The 20,525-nt window shown below is 39.7% G+C and overlaps 1 long non-coding RNA gene across 2 annotated transcripts in view; it reads left to right on the top strand.

Annotated features, from left to right (window-relative positions):
* The window catches only part of LOC139440959 (uncharacterized), a 113,628-nt gene extending 95,234 nt beyond the window's left edge, over window positions 1–18,394 (top strand). For both annotated transcript variants that reach the window (XR_011651284.1, XR_011651283.1), the window contains one exon: window positions 17,615–18,394. This is a non-coding gene — a long non-coding RNA (uncharacterized lncRNA). The remainder of the gene's footprint in view (window positions 1–17,614) is intronic.
* Window positions 18,395–20,525: the final 2,131 nt, after the last annotated feature.

Below are 20,525 nucleotides of genomic sequence, written 5' to 3' on the forward strand. Positions count from 1 at the left end.
GCATAATGCTCTCCAGTTCCATCCATGCTGTTGCAAAGGGTATAAGCTCCTTCTTTCTCTCTGCTGTGTAGAATTCCATTGTGTAAATATACCATAGTTTTTGGATCAACTCGTTTGCTGTTGGGCACTTAGGTTGCTTCCAGTACTTGGCTATTGTAAATTGTGCTGCTATGAACATTGGGGTGCACAGGTTCTTTTGGATTGGTGTTTCAGGGTTCTTAGGATATAATCCCAGCAGCAGAGAAATATTTTCAAATAAACAATTAGGATGAGGAAATGAGAATCCTGTCTTCTTGAAAATGAGTTCAAGCCTGAAGGCTCGGAACCTAAGGAAATGAGGTCAGGGCTAAAATAAATCTACCTTAGGAAGGTAAAGTTTTTAATCAAAATTAAATTGGCAAAACTAGGTTAGTACTGTGCTTTTTTCATTTCACCATTGTTTATTTTTATTGGCGTTAGTTAAGAGTAAGGGTGGTATTACAGTGAAGATAGTGATGGAACTAGAAAATCCATGTGTTGGTTTTTGTCACTCTTTAAAATCAGTACAAATGTAGTTGCTAAAGACAACACCTACATATTCCCACAGTTCTTATGGCCCAGAAGGCTGGGCATGGTGTAGCTCAGCTGGGTTATCTGCTTGGAGAATAACAAGGGCAAAGTTTAGGTATGGTCTGGGGCTGCAGTTCTCATTTGGAATTTGGGTCCCTTTCCAAGCTCATTGGTTGTTGGCAGAATTCGTTTCCTTCTCACACCTTCCACATGGCCCCATCCATCTTCCAGCCGGTATTAGTACCTTGAATCCTGTCACGCTCTGAATCTCTCCAACTTTCCTTTCTGCCATCTCTCTCTCTGACTTCTCTGTTTCTCTTCGACCATTGGCAGAAGAGGCTTTTTTTTCCCCTTCCTCACAGATCATTTATTAATTCACAGCAAAGTACCTTTAGAGTGAAGAACTGTGCAGACACCACTGTAACTGAATAATCAGACTTGTCATCATGTGCCTCCTGAACTGAGCACTGCGCCTGTCACAGCAATTCCTATGCAGTATTCTTTTTTTAAAATGGGGAAATTTTTTATTTATTTATTTTTACTTTTTTAAATTATTGTTCAATTACAGTTGTCTGCATTTTCTCCCCACCCCTCCACCCTACCCCAGCCAAACCCACCTCCCTCCCCCACCTCCACCCTCCCCCTTGATTTTGTCCATGTGTCCTTTATAGCAGTTCCTGAAAATCCCTCTCCCCACTATCCCCTCCCCACTCCCCTCAGGCTATTGTTAGATTGTTCTTAACTTCACTGTCTCTGGTTATATTTTGCCTGCTTTTTTTCTTTTGTTGATTATGTTCCAGTTAAAGGTGAGATCATATGGTATTTGTCCCTCACCACCTGGCTTATTTCACTTAGCATAATGCTCTCCAGTTCTATCCATGCTGTTGTAAAGGGTATAAGCTCCTTCTTTCTCTCTGCTTCATAGTATTCCATTGTGTAAATGTACCATAGTTTTTTGATCCGCTCATTTGCTGATGGGCACTTAGGTTGCTTCCAGTACTTGGCTATTGTAAATTGTGCTGCTATGAACATTGGGGTGCATAGGTTCTTTTGGATTGGTGTTTCAGGATTCTTAGGGTATAGTCCCAGCAGTGGAATTGCTGGGTCAAAAGGCAGTTCCATTTTTAGTTTTCTGAGGAAATTCCATACTGTTTTCCACAGTGGCCGCACCAGTCTGCATTCCCCAGAAGAGGCTTTTAAGGGCTCATGTAGTTCTATTAGCTTTGCCTGGATAATTTTTGTGTAAGGTCAACTATACGATATAACATACCATAATCATGGAAATGAATGACGTTTCATCACACTCACACATTGCATGGATTAGGGTGTGAAATCTTAAGAGTCATTCCAAGAAATTCTGCCTACTGCAACCTGGCTTCTGGGTTGGACTTGACCATATGTTAGCTGTTTAGCTCCTCTGAGCCTCAGATTTATCTTTGGTAAAAGTGAGGTTTAAAGCTACCTGTGGGGAACCGTTCCAAGCGTGGGAAATGTGGCTCAGCCCCCACTCAGAAAAGCCAGTGGGGAGCAAGGTTGGCGGGCAGGACCCACGTCCATGGATAGGTTCTCCAGTGGGAAATCAGATCTGCATTGTACCTTGACTGCTATGAAACTTGCTCTTGCTAAAACTCCCTCACCCTGAATTGAGGCAGCAAATGTTTACTGAGTATCTTCATCTTCCTAAAGTCTGTGCTAAACCACCCAAATATGGAGGGTGAGCAGTTTCCCCCTTGAGCTGTAACATCCTTGTCTTTGAAGTAATTAGCAGTGTTCTGTCCTTTGTCGTCCTTAAAAGGTAATCACCTGTGGTGAACCTGTGCATGGTAAATGAGGATCGCCCTCAATGTAATGTGCCCAGAAAAACAATAAAAGCCTGTCCAGGCGGGGGGGGGGGGGGGTCTGGGGCCCTCTCTCTCACTTGGAGAGCGGCCACTCAGCCCCTTGTTCTCCACAGGATCTCTGTAGTCCGTGCGTATTTGCATATTGCAGCCACAACAGATCGTGCTGGCCGGGATCTGCGCCAGCTACCTGCCTTCCTTACCTCACTTGGCCCATGTTAGTTTTAAACATAATAGTCCATGTCAAACAATTTTAAATTCAGTTTTACAAACATTATTGTATTTCATTGGGGATACAAAGTTCCACACACTTGGAGACTTTGAATGAATATAAAAATGCACCAGTTTGCTTTTATAGTAAATACATTCCTATGGGCTGAAAAATGCTGATATCTGATGCAAATAATTAACTTAATGATTTACTTCTAATTATGCAAAATCTTCAGATCACAAACCTAAGAACTGTAAGACACCTCAAAGCCAAAAACATATTTTTTATAGAGTCCTCTTAAAACAACTGTAGCGAGTCCAAGTAAAAATATAGTCCTCTTAAAAGGGCTCCAGTCCACATATATCAACTAAACTATGCAGTTGCCAAAAACAATGCAATCTCTCCAGATTCTCTAATTGGCCTTAAGACTTAATGTAGCATCAGGTATGCAAATGAATAACGTCAGACTCTGATTATTGTCACCTCCACTCCCACCATCGCAACATCTTCTGTTACCACCTACTTATTCTCAGAAAACTGCTTCTTAACTCTGGTCAAACTTTTTCTTTTATGATTGCTGATTAACCTTCTTAGAATAAATTATCCTAAGTGCAGTAAACAGCCTAAATCCTCCTGTCCCTCAAATAGCTCCCTACTTGGATTACTGTCTTAGTTCAGATCCTCTGAGAAGCAGATGCCAAGATGGGATGAGCTGAGCATGAGATTTGTTGAGGAGAACTTTGTAGGAGAAAATAGAGAGGGAGCTGGAGAAGGCTGGGAAGGCTGGGAGACCACCATGCAGAATTGTTCCAAGTGAAAGAGAGAAAGAAGGAAAGCAAGAAGAAAGGCCTTAAGATTTCAATTCTGAGAACATTTTAGCAAGGTTAATTGAGAGTCCTTAAGCTAAAGTTGCCCATCAGAGGAATCCTGCATCTTCCAGGGATGGGCCTGTGTTAGTTGGCAGGCCTGCTGTGCTTAGTCACAGCTGGGAGCAGCTACAGAAAGCAGGGCTTCAGAACAAATGTGATGATGAATTTCAGAGGGCAGCAGCTAGGGCTAACCATCTAGTATGCTTCCCACAGTAGCCACCATAATTACTACCTCAGCAATCTGTTTTTTGCTGCATTCATAGGGTAATGGCCTTCTCCGTCATGCCTTTGAATGTTAGGCCATCGAAATGGCTGATTATTTAAATTCATGTGGCATCTCTGCCAGAATATTTTCTATTCATCACATTTTATTTTATTTTAAAAGACTTTTACTAGTTAACCTAATTCACCCTTACCATCCGGGTTGCTTCTTCTGTCTTCTCCCTGTAAGTATTCCTATTATAATGTATGCATGATGGCCCTGATCTCGAAACTCCTATACTCAATGAGCCACCAATAGTGATTATAGATTTGTAACTGCAGAAATATATCAAAGGAAACTTCATTAATAAGAACAAAGATTGGGACTACAAGTATTTTTGTAATTTTCTTAATGGATGAAATGGACAATTGATGTGAATCACAAGGACTCCTTTTCCTTGGTGACTTGAAGTTGGACTGGAAGGAGATTTACATTATCTTATCCATGATCCCTTAGTTTGGGATCCTGCTCGTCCTTTTAAGTGCGGGGTGGGGGAGAGTGGAGAAAGTGTCCCTTAGAGCGACCATATATTGTACAAATGAAAAGGGGACACTACCAGTATTGCCAGGACAGAAGCCATAACCAGGATAGTCCTGAGAAAACTGAGTTATATGGTCACTCTGAGGTCTCTCCTCTCAGAATCAAGGGAGACTTGCACCTCTCACCTCACCAAGCACGTGGAAAGAAGGAGCAGTGAAATGAATTAGATGAGATGTCTGAAAAGAGAGTGATACAGAAAGGTGGAAATTTTAGCTTGTTTTTCCTTCTCAAAACTTGACATCTCTTGGGATTCCCTGTTCACTTAGGTATCTTTGTTCCAGAGCTCTTCCTTCCCGGGATGAAGATGGGGGCAAGTAGGTGAGGCAGCAAGGGGTGTGTGGGGATTGTGCTCCCTCCAAGGCTCCTACGGGAACAGTTCTAGATGGTTATTAGCTTGGATCACATGTACTTAGGGGATTCTTGGTGGTTTTCCAGGCTAAACAGGACACATATTCTTGGAGGGCACATTTTTTCCCCAACAATTTGAGGGTAAATTTCTTTTATATTAAATCAAACCCAGATATATAGTGAATTATTATAGAATATAAAATTCATCTGGATTTTAAAAACGAATTATGAGAATTTAAACATATTATTTTTGGGAGCCACTTTATACTTAGATCTTCCTGTATTATTTATTATTTTAAGTTATTTTCTATATCTTGTTGGAAAAGTTTTAAAGAGAACTACCCAAGAAATTAGAGTGTGTCTTCAACATTCCCTTAGCTCTTTTGTCTCTTTCCAAAATTGGATAGAATGACATTGGACATTACCAGATTCTTAACGTTTTGACAGTACTCTAAGGTTTTCATTGTAATTGATCATTTAGACTAGATTACTGATTGCATAATAAGACTCAAGGCAGCCAGAATTCTCCATTATAGACAGAAACTAGCTTTCAGTAGGTGTGAAGGTAAGCCAAGATTTATTTCTTCAACAGCATTTATTGAGTGTTTTCTATGCCCTGGAAGCTGTTCCTGAAACTGTAAAATAGCAGTGAGCAAGACAGATAAAGAGGCAAATACCATATGATCTCACCTATAAGTGGATTGTAATCAATAAAACAAACAAACGAGCAAAATACAACCTGGAAATAAAGACCAAACTGAGAAAAACCAGAGGGGAGGGGAGAGGGGGATAATGAGGGGAAGGAGGGGAAGGGTCAAGTCAAGGAACATGTATAAAAGACCCACGGACAAAGACAATGGGGGGTGGGTATTCAATGAGGTAGTTTGGGGGTGTGTAGGGTAGGGGAGAGTAATGGGGGAAAATGGGGAGAAATGTAATTGAACAGCAATAAAAAAAATTTTAAAACACACTAAAGAGGCCTTCTTCTCCTGGAATGTAACAGACCTGACAGATAATGAATATTGTTAAAAACTAATAAATAAGAAAACAAATTAAATCATCCCAATAGTGCTTTAACTTCTTGGATAAAAATAAAGCAGGAAAGGGGTCCAGCCACTTGTGGGAGACAGTAATGGCTTCTCTAAGGAAGTGATATTCATTTGGCCTTAGATTGAAATAATAAGGAGGAAGTCAGATGAAAATGAGGGTAGAATCTTTCAGGAAGTAGCAAAGATAAGTGCACAGAACCTGAGACAACTTGGTTTTCTGGAGGCAGAGAGAGAAAGCCAGTGTGTGGACCACAGTGGCGGAGGGATTGTTGACTGGTTGGACATAAGGCAGGGGTAGACCATATACAGTTCTGCAGGTAGTAGAGAGGGGTTTGGCTAATCTAATTATAGTGAGAAATTATTAGTAAGAAATTATCTTAGGGTCTTAAAGATGGGGAATTTTATCACTGTCCAGATTATGCCAAATAGTAAGCCATCTTTTCCTGAATAACTTGGCTAAAAAGGACATTATGTCTATGGATATGCATGAAGATTAAGCAGAATGTGGAAGAAGGACCTTAACTAAAACTGACCTTACTTAACACGAGAGAACAAAACATGGGAGTGTTAAGAGCATCTAAGGATGATGATGTTTAATAGCCAATGAAATGTCACATTTCACTATAAAAAATATATATCTATGTTATATATTCTGGAAGAAATTCCCCTTCAAAGTAATTGAAAAAAAGTTTTATAGAAAGGGACATAGAAATTCACATATCTAGAGCTTGATTTCTAAAGATTTCTGACTTCATTGTACATAATTTACTATGAAATTGTGTTTATTTATAACTTAACGTACTTGACTAAAAAAACACAAGGAAGTTTAAGGAATATGAATAACATTTAAAATGGCCAGTGTTTCTCTGGTGTGATAACCGCCCCCTCCCCAGGGCATTTAAATGAGGTGGGGGGGAAACCTCCACCTGGAATGGAAAACACTGCAATCACATTTCCAAGGAAAGAGAAGTGAAATAGGAAAACAGAAACAAAAGTCACCAACTCTTTTGGAAACTCATGAAAGGCAGACAAGAGTTTGTACATTTCAGACCAATATGCCTCAGCATGTGAATCATTTAACAGGAAAAAACACAGGACTGACTCAGTTAGAGCGAGCTCTTTCTCTCTCCACTGAGGTCCTTGCTTGGTGTGGCCTCTGCTACTCTCCTCGCACCTTGCATTTCTCCTGCTTTCTCACTGCAGAGAAACAGGAAGCATATTTATTAATAAGACTGACTAGAGTCACACATAAAACAATATCAGGTTTTTATCTCTTCTGGGCTTGGGAAACTGCTCAAGGATCAAGGACCAGCTCCTGGTTAGAATGAGAAGCAAGTGAGAGGCAGGACCTCTGAAAAATAAACTCACAGCTAGCGTTTGACAAAGGCCCCTAGAAAGACGTAGACCGTGTCTGCCTGTACAAGATTACATCAGTTCCTCCCGATCCTCCTATGAGGCTTTATCCCTTATAACAGGGAGAGGACTGGGGTCTTAACAGGAAAAGGAGCTTGCCCAAGACCATAGGGTGAGTAGCCCTTGGATCCAAACCTTCTGACTCCTACGGCTGTACCATCCTCCATTCATCATGCCCTGTGGCAGAGGTTTACAACTCAGGGGAGTGTTGCCCAGGCTGGGGTGACTAGTTGGTTCCCTCCTTTGCCTTGCAGTTGTACCTCTGGCCACCATTAATTAGTTTCTGTATTGCGGGTCATTCTTTTTAAGACATAGGTTGTGTCTCATTTCACTTGAAAATGGAGAGAGATGGCTAGAGAAACTTATATTATGGTATGTTCCCCACTGCACCCTACCCCACTCCAGATCTACAGAGAGAAAGTACTTAAAGAAGATTATTGCTGTCTATGAAGGGCATAAGGAGCTAAATGGATGTTAAACCACTTAGGACAAGTCACCACTCTTCCGTCCTCATTTCTTATCGGTCCTTGGCTTTGGGAAGAGAGACTTTCTGAAAGGATAAGGAGCTTCATGTAGTAACAGGGAGGGGAAGGTTTGTGAACTCTAGACTCTGAAACAAACCAGTTCTATAGGCTACAATTTCCTCCTTAGCCTTCCTTTCTTTTTTTTTTTTTAAAGATTTTATTTATTTATTTTTAGAGATAGGGAAAGGGAAGGAGAAAGAGAGGGAGAGAAATGTCAACGTGTGGTTATTTCTCATGTGCCCCTTTCTGGGGACCTGGCCCACAACCCAGGCATGTGCCCTGACTACGAACCAAACCAATGATCCTTTGGTTTACAGCCTGCGCTCAATCCACTGAGCTACACCAGCCAGGGCATTAGCCTTCCTTTCTAACAGAAATGCATGCCATCGTCAGAGACTAGGGGAAAAATAACAGTAAGAAAAGAATATAATCCTTTAAGTATATTCACAAGCACCTCCAACCATACCAAAAATTCTCAGTGTCATTCCAACTCAAGTGTGGCCTGTGATCCCACAGTTAAGTAAAGTGACCATATTGAGGATGTTCACGCAATAGCATTGGCTTCGGCTTTCTTAGTGTATCCAAGTCTTTGAGTTCACTTTTATCACACCACTGGTTAGTGTGGGGTTGTTTAAATGGATCAGGAAATCTCATGAAAACTATTAAACTAAACAAGTTCATCTTTTAGGGAACACGTCTGTGTATCTGGCCATTTTCCAGGGACATCAGAAACTTGCGTTGAGAAAGGGTGGGCATTTATGAGAAAGTCAGGCAACTGGGGTATGAGTCTTTATGCTACCATTGTGTTGCTCTATGACAGTGGGAAAATTCCATAGCATTTCTGTGCCTCAGTTTCCTTGTTAAATATGGATGCAATAATTGTGCCTACTGCACAGTATTATTGTGAGGCCCAAGTGCACCCTGTCTGGCATCTAGTAACTGTGAAATTTCAGTGAAGATAATGTAGATGTATCCTAACATGGAATTGTGATTTTGTTTATTTAACCCATGTATTCTCATTTAATGGAGTTTGCTAAACCCAATGAAGTCTCTAGGATTTTAAGAGCATGACTTCATTGCTCCCTCATTTTTATGCTGCTTCCTTTAACAGGCAAGCGAGTCCCAGCTGACTGACTCAAGACTTTGCGGCAATGTATATCATGCTGACTTCCCGGTCATGTGCCCTGAGGGCTATCATCCACCAAATCAAGGGAGCAGGGAAGTGTGTTGGTGGTAAATAAATGAGGAAGAACAAGGACAAAAAAGTATCAGGAGCTTATTTACTGATCATGTTTATTATATGAAAGAATGATCATTTTTTTCACATATTTGTTCTCTGTTGTACTCTGGACATGGAAGAAATATAATTGCTCAGTAGCCATGTTGATCAATTATCAGGTGGCGTCGCAAGCTACAGCTGTTTCAAGATGCCTTCAAAATACAGGGACATTTTTGCTTTCCTTATGAATGCCAGACTGGGTCAGTCATGATGGAAAGATATAACCATCTATAGGTTAGTTGTTTATCATAAAATAAATCCCCCTATCTCATTATGTTCTTGGTACTATTTATCAAGCAGAGCTCTTCGGGGCTAGAAATTTAGCAAAGAAGTTAAAGAGATAACCAACATTCAATTCTAGCAGGTTGCCAGTCTCAGTGAGACAGCATGGAACTTGAGCATAAGCCCAAGTTTTGGACTCAGTCAGACTTTCATCCTGGTTTAAAGTTAGTGGCTGTGTGACCTTGGCACTGATATTGAACCTCTATGAGGAAATTATCTCAGAAATATGAGCAATAAAACCTTCAACCAAAATTGTTTTGAAGACTCAATGCAATTGACATTACAGTGATCTATACTGTAAATGCTCAATAAATATGAATGTCTTTGTCTTAGTTTTTCCTTGACTCTTTCTTCCAAGCCTCCCAGTGCATTTGGGAGTCCAGCTTTTATAGGTCCAAATTATGTTACAGATAGCAAGTCAGTCACTGGAGGAGGCATAAACTATTTGAGGCATTTGCTGCTTTCTGCTAAAATGGAGGCCAGGGGCCAGAGCTAGCATTTATACTTTGCAGCACATTGGCCAGCTGTTGCAGCAAATCCGGTGAGCTGAGAGCATGGGAGATACTAATGAGTGTTTCCTAATGAACCACAGCATATTGAGGTGCTTTCTAAATTGTCAAGGGCTCCAGGGTTGTATGGTGTTATTCTCACTACTATCAGTACTTACCTTTTCTTCGCACTTTACAGGTTTGGAAACTGATACCCAGAAAAACAACAGCTGGCTTTCCCAAACACATTGTCATCATAGCCACAATAGTGCTTGCCTAGAGCCAACTAGGTAACTCACGCAATGTGTATAACAACCATGAGGTGGTTACCATCAGCCCCATCTTACAGAGGAAGCAGAAGCACAGAGAGGTCACACAGCGGGTAGGAAGCTGGGTTCTGAACCTTAGTGGTCTGACTCCAGAGTAATCATTTTGGCAGTGATACTATGCACATATACTTTGAAAAAATAAAACTAAGCTTAGTAGGTGAATTCAGTTCCCTTTTATGTTCGATCCTTTCTTTTTTCACTTCATAATACACTTTGATTTATTTATTAGTTAGCTTTTGAGAATATTTTCAATTTGAAACAATGCACATAAAATGTATTGGTTTCATAAAAAGAGGAAATAGCTGCTAAAGTCAACCAAACTAATTTAAAGATAGCTTTGAGATACTCTCCTACTAGGGTGCTGATGATGGCAGAGGTGAAGAGTGGGGAGGTGGTTTGTTCCAGTAGAAATACAACACATATCGCTTACAGTCTAGCTGAGGCAAGAAATGAAAGCAGAGTAAAGTCCAGTAGAAGCTGAGGAAGAGAGATGAGCTTGCACTGAGAAGGTAAAGGTTTCAGGTAATATATGGGACTGGGTGGTCTCGAGGGGTAGGAGAGGCTGGAGTTAACAGGTACTATTCTTAGGATGAGCAAGGGCCAGGTATAATATTGCACAAGAAAAGGAGAAAACAAAAACAAAACCCCCAAGCTTCTTAACTTGGAGAAGAAAAGAGTCAGAGAGACATGGAGGCTTACTTTTAATATTTTAGGGCTGTCATATAGCAAAGGGATTAAATTTGCCTGTGTTGTTCTACAGGACAAAAGTAAGGCAAATGGATGCAAGTGGAGGGAGAAAGGTTTAAAACCAAAATGGAGAAGAACCTTCCAGTACTACTTCAATAACAACAGTACAATAGCAGCAATAACAGGAAGGACTACTTCCACAATCATGTAGCTCTCGGTTACTGAGGATAGATATGTAAGCAGAGGCTGAGTGATGCTGTAAAGGCAAACAAAGCAAATTGCAGACCAATACATTTTGTATAATATTCCCGCTTAAAACATATACGTATCATGTGCATGCAAAAAATACACCAAACTTAGAAACACATGCATTTTATAACAAGTTTTTTCAGTTTTTATGACCATATGTAATTTAGAACAACCTACAATACGTATATTTTTTAACTTATAAAGCTCAGGAAGCTTGATTACATTTTTTGAGGTCACAGTAAAAGCCAAGATCTGAATCCATCCTTCTCTGACTTAGACTAGTATTTTATTTTATTTTTTAGAAAACCACAGTCCTGAATTTCATGGAATTAGGAAGGGAATGGGAAGACAAAGCATGGAGGCAGTAGGTATAGAATATTAAATTGTAAGAGATTAGGAGCTTCTAAAATTAGCAAAGAGCTGGTTGGGGGAGTATGACTGGAAAGTGACAAAGAAGACAGTTAAGTCAGTTGGAACTGAACTGTGAGGAAGCAGGGCTGTGGAGCAGAGCAGCCAGGGTGTGGTCATCTTGACAAGTAGCAGATATGGAATTAAAAAAAAGAGAGAGTTATTGTCTTTCTTTCTCTTTAAATTTAAAGCCCTTCATTAAAACCATCCCCAAGTCAACATTATGCTTGTTTCTATCTTTTAAGCTGTTTTTGTTTTTTACAAACTTCTCATCCTTTAACAGTATTTATTCTTGAAACAAAATTTCCTCTTCTATTTTACTATATAAGCTGAAGGTCATACGTGTTGTGTGGGAAGAGAACTCGTGCTGGCTACCTGGGTTCCGAGGGGAGTGCAGCCACGTTAGAGCCAGAGTGATCTTAGCTCGGGTACAACCTGACACCGCTGTTTACACAAGTGTGGTCTGCCTCCAGGACAGAGTGAGGTGTTTTATGGCCACAGGCTTTATGAGTTGTAGCTATAAAATAATCAATCTTTTAAAGCAAACATACCACAATGTCTGCATTCAAATGCAAATTGTCCTTCAGAGCTGCGACCTTGGGAAAATTTTCACACATACTGCCAAAAACCAGTGTTTAAACTCTTCACTGAAAATATCCTTCAGACCGTTTATCTCTGTCTCACACACACACACATCATTTTAAGGTACACATTTTTTATTGAGGTAAAATTTATATATGACATTATATAGTAAAAGTATATAATAATATAATTCAACATCTGTATACGGTGTAAAGTGATCACCACCAAAAGTCTAGATACCAGCCATCACCAAGGTACACTTTATTTTTAACCAAAAATGTTTTATCTTTCTTGGTAATCAATTTTATTTCTCAGAGGACTGGCTGTGAATGCCTCTGGCTATCAGAACACTAAAACCCAACATTAAAAGACAGTTGTTACCACTGAAGAGGTAAAAAAAATAATGGGGTGCTAACTCTGAAGACTATACCCAAAGTAGAACTACAAAGATGGTTGGAATATTGGCAGGAACCTTAGCATGAGAGAATAGCCTTTCAAGATGTTTTTTTGAAGGATATATTTAAATGTCTAAATGTGAAAACACTTATAAAATAAAAGTAGCGAAATCTACTTGATATCCCAACTTGTTTAGGATACTTTTCATGTTCCCACTTCATTTCTAATTTGTGGTCGCACCTCATAATCAACGCATGGTCAATATCTCTAGAGGCCTCTACCCGGAGGTGAGGAAGATCTACAGTGAATATGTGTGGTGTGCAAAAGAAGTTACATTTACATAAATTTGAAAACTTTGGGAGGACAGTTTGAGAATATGAAAAATCAAAGTGCACTTACTGTTTTATTACAATTTGAGCTCTTCGTTATGTAGATATGTTCAGAAATGTACACAAACATATGTGCAAATTAGTCTATAACAGTATTGTTTGTAACAAGAAAATACTAAAAAATCCTCCGAATGTCCATCAATAGAGAAATTGATCAATACATTATGGTGTAGCTGAGGAATAGAATAAAATACAACAATTGAAAGAATAAAATGGTTTAAAAATGCAGATTTGCAAAACATATTGTGAAATAAAAGAGCCAAATAAAAATTGTTTTTAGTAATTCTCAATTTTGGAAAGGCTACATCCATCCACATGCATATCTATGGTAAATGTATGGAAGGGGACATAGAAATGTGATGGCAGTTACATCTGGAGGAAATAATGAGGTCTATTATAGGTGAGAAAATAACTTTTTATTGTATTTTCTCTTGTGTGCTGAAATGTTTTATGAGCATGTAGTGTTTTGTTGAAAATAACAAAAATGATTTTAGAAGATAAAATATACAGTGGAGAAATGTATTGACTAAGGTATGGCTACAAACAAAGATTTGATCTTCTTTCAAACGTGGTGAACTAAACTTTGAATTCCTGCTCTTTGGGTGTACTTGGACACGAGGGAAGGGTGAGTGCTGGGGATTAGTGCAAACGGTGATAACTCAGAATGTGTCATGCCTTTTTATTCGAAGCTGCAGTATCAAGCTTAGAAGAAAGACATTCTGCGTCAAACCTTTTACATCATCAGATGACTTTTACTTAAAAACAGAAGGAAACAAGAAATCTTTATTTTTGGGCACTTGACCAATTATTAGACTTTGGGGGCTGTGTTTTCTTTTTTTTTTTTTTTTAAGTAAAATAAGTATGCCTGGTACATTGTCACATAGCAATTCTTAAGGATGAGTTAGTTTCATTAAATTGCCTCCCTTTCTCACAGCTGGTGGAATAGTGAGATACTAAGTTTATGAGCGCTCTAAGGAGGGAAGAAGAGAAAATATTTAGAAGGGAATTTTGAAGGAATTTAATGTTCTCTGTATGTTCACTGAGGGAAAGGGAGGGCAAGGAAGAGAGTGAGGAAGGGGAGTAGGAGGACCTCAAAGACCAACGTGGACCCCATAATGGGTTTAGCAACAGTGGGTTCTGGAGAGAAAGGCTCTTATGAATTTTATTGGCTCATGTTTTGCAATAGATGAACAACTTTTTGTTTATGGAGTTAATGCTTGCTTCATAATGTGGAATTGTTTACTTTTAATTTGCTATTATTGCCATTGTTTTTGTTATTATTATTATTACTTTTTATGGAGTACTTAACATGTTTTAAATTCTTACTGTAGGTGTTTTATAATGAAGTATTTCTAAACATAACAACCATTTGGGATGGCTAGGTCTAGCCCATTTTATAGATGAGAAAACCAAAGCTCAGAGAAGTTAAGTAAGGAGTAAGCAGAAAGGTCAAGACTTGACTTTCTTTTCCAAGTAACTGGAAGCATAAGGCAATGGACTGACTGGCTTCCAGGGGCATTGAGCTTGACCTGCACGCTGCAGAACATGAAACCAGGGAGCCTCACAGATTCCGGAGGTGAACTACGTTGGAGGGCTGGGAAGAATAAATGGTCTGCTCATCATGCAACCGGAACTGGAGAGGGGCAGTCACAACTGTTGGACTAAGTCCAGAGATACCATGGAAGGGAGGGAAGGAAGGGAAGGGAGCCTGAGAAACTTCTGGACGTTGTTAGAGTTACAGCAGCTTCACCTATGGGGAGACAGGCTGGGACCAATTCAGAGGGTGAAGTTTGGCTGGTACTTTCACTATTCTTTTTCCTATCCTTCTCTATTATCTTACCTATGTTAGATGCTGAACATTTCTTGTTGCTTAGTCAGGCTAATTCTAAACCCTGAGATTTCATTTGTAAATACAATTTTTAGAGAATTTTCATAAGATTTTCCAACAGTGTTCCATGGGTTTTCTATCATGTTCCCTGCCCTTATTTTACAATCTGATTTGAAATTACTGCCTTTTTTGGAGTTTCAAGAGAGATCTCACTCAGGGTACATGAAAAAGAACAATCTTTAGGTGACAAACGGCTTCCCTGTGTAGTTTCTAGTTCAGAGAAGCAAAGACTATCCAATTTTCATATGTATCTTATTTGGAGCTAGTTGGTTTTAAAAGCAGATGATTTTTCTCTTTCGTCTCTAATAAAAAAAAAATGATGTTTGGAGCAATGTGTGTTTACTGGTAACAAATTCCACCAATGGGTGTGGTAAAAAGTTGAGTGCTTGTGGACTTGCAGCTTCCATTGTCTACAGCATTTCCTCTCTTGTCTGAGAGGTTCATGCTTTCTCAGGCAAGGGCAGTTGCAGGTCCAGATACGTGTCTGGTTTTTCTTACTCCAAGGATGACGAGGTGGGGGTGGGATGGGAGTGGGGGTGCTTGTGGAGCTTTCTGGCAGGGATTCCTTTGTCTGTCTTTGAAAAAAAGTAAAATGGGGCAACAGGTCTCATTGGTCAAATAAATGACTTCCTTGTTGATAGGAGGTGAGGAAAAGATGAATGAATAGCTTTTGGGAAAAGAAACTGTGAGGATACAAGGGGAAGAGAAAAATAAGGAGTTGAATATTGTGAAAGACTTATAAGATGGGTGAAGTGGAAAGACAGAGAATTTGCTTTTACAATTTGTCCTGGAGACAGTAAGATAATCTTTTCTTATTAAATCAATGAAGTCCTGGTGTCTGTTCTGCCCTGGGAGCACCAGTGATTATATTGAGCCCCTAAATAAAGAGAGCCAACGTACGTGAGTGCTCTAAATCCCATCTTGTGGTGAGAGGCCTGAAAATTATAATACAATCAGCATTTGGTGTGTATGCCTAAGAAGTGGTGCCCTCAAACAGGATTATGGCTGTGATGGGCGTGTTTCTCCGTAAATGTGGTATGGTATCACACCAGTTCACCTGGTTTTTCTTAACAAAACTGTAGCTAAACAATGGGAAAAATACACATTTACCGCACATTTAATTTACATATAGCAAAGCCAACACATACCACAGAGTGGTTTAAATGAACAGCAGCTTGTGGTCTATTCCGGCCCGTTAGGGTCATGGCAAGTGCGGTCCGGGAAACGCTGGGTCTGGGCTGTTGCGTTGGTGTGTTTCTTCCTGTCAGCTGGGCTTTGGCTCACCTGCTGATCTGTGGCAGTGTCAGAATGCTGGGTCACAGCCTATACTGTCTAGGTTTTGTGGATCACGTTCTTGAATCAAAGCTGATTTTTCCACTTAAGAGAATTCCATTTCCTTTGGCGAATGCAGACTCTTCCACTGTATTTACATGCATTGTGCAGGCTATTTCTTTTCTTAGCTCGGAATTCTCCAGACATGCTGGAAGTGCGATTCCTCTGTTATTCAAGGGTGACTTGCAATTTTTCTTAACCAGGGTGCCTTCACAAATTGCCTGTCACAGGGGCCATGATGGGAAGGGCTTTAGAGACATCTGTAGGTCTTAATGAAAAAAAAAAAAATTCCTACTGAGAGTCACCCAGTCCTTAAATCCCTTAGACTTTTGTGAGTCTTTTGCTGCCTCCATCACTACTCAGCAATACTGAATAGTATCCTCTTGTTATTTTCAGATTATGCTATTTTTTAAAAACTATACAATGTTTCATCTCTCTCACACACACACACAATAATGAGTGCATCATAAACAAAAAAGTAAAATTTTGAATTTTAACTGAGAAAAATCAACATTATTGATAAAAAGCTGGTATAATATATTTAAAAGCAGAAATTCATGAATAAAATAGACTCTCGAGCACTTAATGAATGCCAGGAACATTTTACCAACATTTTCTTATTTAACTTTTTAACAACTTTTTAAAGATAGACATGCCTTATCTTAGAGATGAGGCAACGGAGGTTCTGAAATGTGAAGTAAACCGCCAAGGCCACCGCAGGTGCAGGGCCAGGCAGGGGCCCGCTGTCTCTGACAACTGATATCCCACACTTCTTATTTTCTGTGATGGGCGTGAGCTAATTTGCAGCTGCTTATTGCATTTAATTCATAATCCTGCTTTCATTATAGTAAAACAATAATAATCACACAACATGAGTATTTGCTGTGGCCTCTAGCCAAGGCCATTTGATTCAGAGTCAAAACCTCATGTTTGTATAGTGTTTTTACTTTGTCAAAATTTAATAGGGAAAGTTTTCATATCTGAGGAAAACCAGACTGATTTTTCTCTGTTTAATAGTGATATATCAACCTATCAGTTTTATATACACTAGCCAGTCTCTATGCTTATCTTTCTCTATGTTTCTGAAAGAGGAGAACTTATGCTTAAGAGTCCATTTCAGAGGCAACAGTTACTTAATGAGAGTGGAGATGAGGGTTCACGTCCCCAACAGAGAGCACACGTGTTATCTGTCTAAAGACACCGATTCCTCCTCTGTCAATAGCCCTTCTATTAATAATGTTCAGTGACCGAATTTACCAAGTTCTTACTGTTGTTTTGGAGAGCTGAAAATGTTCTCAAAGTTATATCTAGGAGCCTTTGGTGGTTCTTAAACATGTTATAAGATTAGCAACTGAAACTATCTATGACAGGAAGGAAGAAAATAAACATGTGTTGAGAATCTGTTATTTGCCAGACATATTACTAGGCACTTCACATATAATAACTCCGTGTGGCTGATGTTAACTCCACTTTACAAGGAACAAAAGGTCAGAGAAATCACTAATTTCCTCTAAATGTAGAGATGGGATGGTTTAAACTGGTTCATCCAGCATGAAAGCCTTCTTACTTTTCATTATCTTACCACTATCTAGTTTGAAAATAAAATATATGGCATTTCATGTCTGGACCACCTCGACACGAAAATTGGGCACTCTCTCACCGAAGTAACTCACACTAACAATAAACACCCCTTTCCTCCCAGGAACTTCCCAAGTTTGGAGAGAGGAACACTGGAGCTCTGCTACGTCCAGGAATGCTGCCTGCAGTGATCTGAAATCAGATGATAACATTCACAGCACTGCACCTGTTTTTCTGAGATGGTCTCTATAATCTAATGTAAATTTTTAAAGTTTTTTTTATAATGGAAATTTTGAAGCATATAGCAAAGTAGAGAAAATAACATAAAACTGGTACTTCGACCTGGCTTTAATAATTTCTGCCCTAATTTTATGCTCTGTATAATATTGACATAAATTACAGTGTGTGAGTGTATTTGGTGGTGAGTAGATAATGGCCCATATACTTTTACCTTTTAGGCCTTAGTTCTTACCCCAGTCTAGGATGAATGTTTTCTTCTAATACAAAGTCATTTTAAAAAGCACAATATAAGAGATAACAATAAATCAGCTATCAAAATAAGGTACAGCAGGGATATAAATATTTTACCTTAGATTTCAAGCAATGTCAGAAGAGCGTGAAGACAGTGAAGACCCGGAGCATGAAAAGCAGACCATTTGGAGCCCTTCTGTTGGCACGAGCGCACGTACATTGGTTTCGTTCACGGTTGTGAAGGACTGTAAAAGGGCACAGCCGCCAGGAAAGGACCACTGGTTGACCAGAGAGACACAACTATTTTTTGCTACATGGAGTGTCTGCCTTAGCTGTCATAGCTCATCTGCCCTGAGAGAAATGGAGACACAGGGAAAGAAACTGGTTATGCTGTCATTTTTCAATTATCCACACAAATGCTGGGGAACGGAGGTATGGCTTACAAAAGATGAAAGATAATAAAAAATCATTCGTATTTGACTTTAAAATGTGTTGCTGTACTTACTTTCTCTAGGGGTGTGCCTATTCTGGCAATTCCTTAAAGAGCACAGGAGGCTGTTCTGTCATAACCAGGCCCTGTTGGAGCTGTTTTCTTATTTGCTAACCCTCAGCCACATCTCTCTCTCTCTCTCTCTCTCTCTCTCTGGTGTTACCTTAATGACAGAGTTTCTAAAGGTCCTGGTCCTTACATTCTATAAACACACATTTAAAATATTGATAAAGTTACAACTAAGTACACGAGATTCTAAGAGTTAAGGTGGAATTTTCCAAAAAGAATTCAGTTAACAGTCTTGAAAGCAATTGTCAGCTCTGTCCTCAGATACGATTACTGGAGATGTTAGACATCAAACTCCTTCTGACCCATTTTCTTTGTCAACAGGGGTTCCAGCTCTGTTAACAGCTCCCTTCCTGCTCCGCTTTGCACATGATAGTAAGCCTGTCCCCCACCACTTCTCTCTTCTGCCTGCTGGCCCCTCCCACACTGGTACTGGGAACATTTTTTCCTGATATGGTCCTTACAGTAGTTTGTGGGAAGTGAAAATAAGGTGTTCTTTAAGAAAAGATTTAATTTATTTCTTTTTAGAGAGAGGGGAAGGAAGGGAGAGAAGCATCGGTGCATGAGAGATACATGGATCTGTTGCCTCTCCCATGCCCCCAACTGGGGACCTGGCCCGCAACCCAGGCATGTACCCTGACTGGGAGCTGAACTGGTGACCTTTTTGGCTTGTAGGCTGGTGCCAAATCCTCTGAACCACACCAGCCAGGGCATAATTCACTTGCACATAAATTTACAATTTGGCTCCCCACATCAGTCCTTTACTTCACTTGTGTGGACCTGGCATGCTTTCAGATCTGAGGACTCAATGTATTAAAAGAGAAAAACGCAGGACTTATAGATACAGTGACTTTCCCATCCTGAATTACCGGGTACTGTTTGTATTTCAAAGCTTCTGTTTCTTTGCCACATAAGTGCATGTCTTTTGCCGGATTGTTTGTTCCGCTTTTAGTTCAAACAGTGCAGCCACCATGCTTACAGGGTGCCACAAAATAATACCAAAAATTTTGCCTTCACACTGAAGAGAATCTCTTCTTTGTTGGTGAAATAATAAATGTAATGGCAATAATAATAACAAGCAGGATTTATTGTGTGTTTATTCTCTACCAGCATTGTTTGACTGCTTTACTTGCATTAATTCATTTTGTCCTCACATATCCATATTAGGTAAATTCTGTTATAATCCTCATTTTGCAGATGGGGGCACCGAGGCTTAATGGCGTCAGCTAACCTCCTTACATCCCAGACAGGGCAGAGCTGGGAGGTGAGCAGGGGCAGAATGACTCTGGAAGCCAAGATCTTCACTCCTGTGCACACACACACACACACACACACAAAGAATAACTGCTGAATGTTAGTCCTCGAGTGCGTGAGGGAAACAGCAGTGCTAAGGTAGGGACAGACATAGTCAGGATAAGCTTCCTGGGGACGATCACTCGAAGGAGGCACAGGAGATGGGAAAATAGTGTTAGAGAGGGGAGGCAGGATGGTTAGTGGGTGAGGTACGTCAATGCAGTGGAAGGGATTGAAGGTCCAAGGAAAAAGTTAGGGAGAGGAGGGGACAGTGGAAACATCTCTAAGCTAAAAGTCACTTTCAGAGAAATGGTCTATTGTTTTGCTTTTTAGTAGCATACATGCTATCATACAGACTAATGGGGATCTGTATAATATACTGTTTTCAGAGACTTCCATCTCCTTGATGTGTTAGAACTGGCTTTTGATTTCCTTTTCTGATATTGTAATCTGATAATTTTTCTTCCTGTTGTGTTTTTCTTCTAAACATGCAAAACTCATTGAAGGAAGTGAGACCCACCTGTACTTTTGATTTTGGTGACTAATACTAACTCTCATATTTTACTACTAATAAATTCTTTTTACAAGGTCTCATTTGAGAGCATATTAGGTATGCACATAAAGATAGTAACCTTGAAAGTGCAAAGGTGTCCTTTATAGTCAGTCCTATGGTAGTTTATGATTTAACATGTATTGGCATATTTGATAAATGGGT

This window comes from Desmodus rotundus, chromosome 1 (assembly GCF_022682495.2).
Source record: "Desmodus rotundus isolate HL8 chromosome 1, HLdesRot8A.1, whole genome shotgun sequence".
Lineage (NCBI taxonomy): Eukaryota > Metazoa > Chordata > Mammalia > Chiroptera > Phyllostomidae > Desmodus > Desmodus rotundus.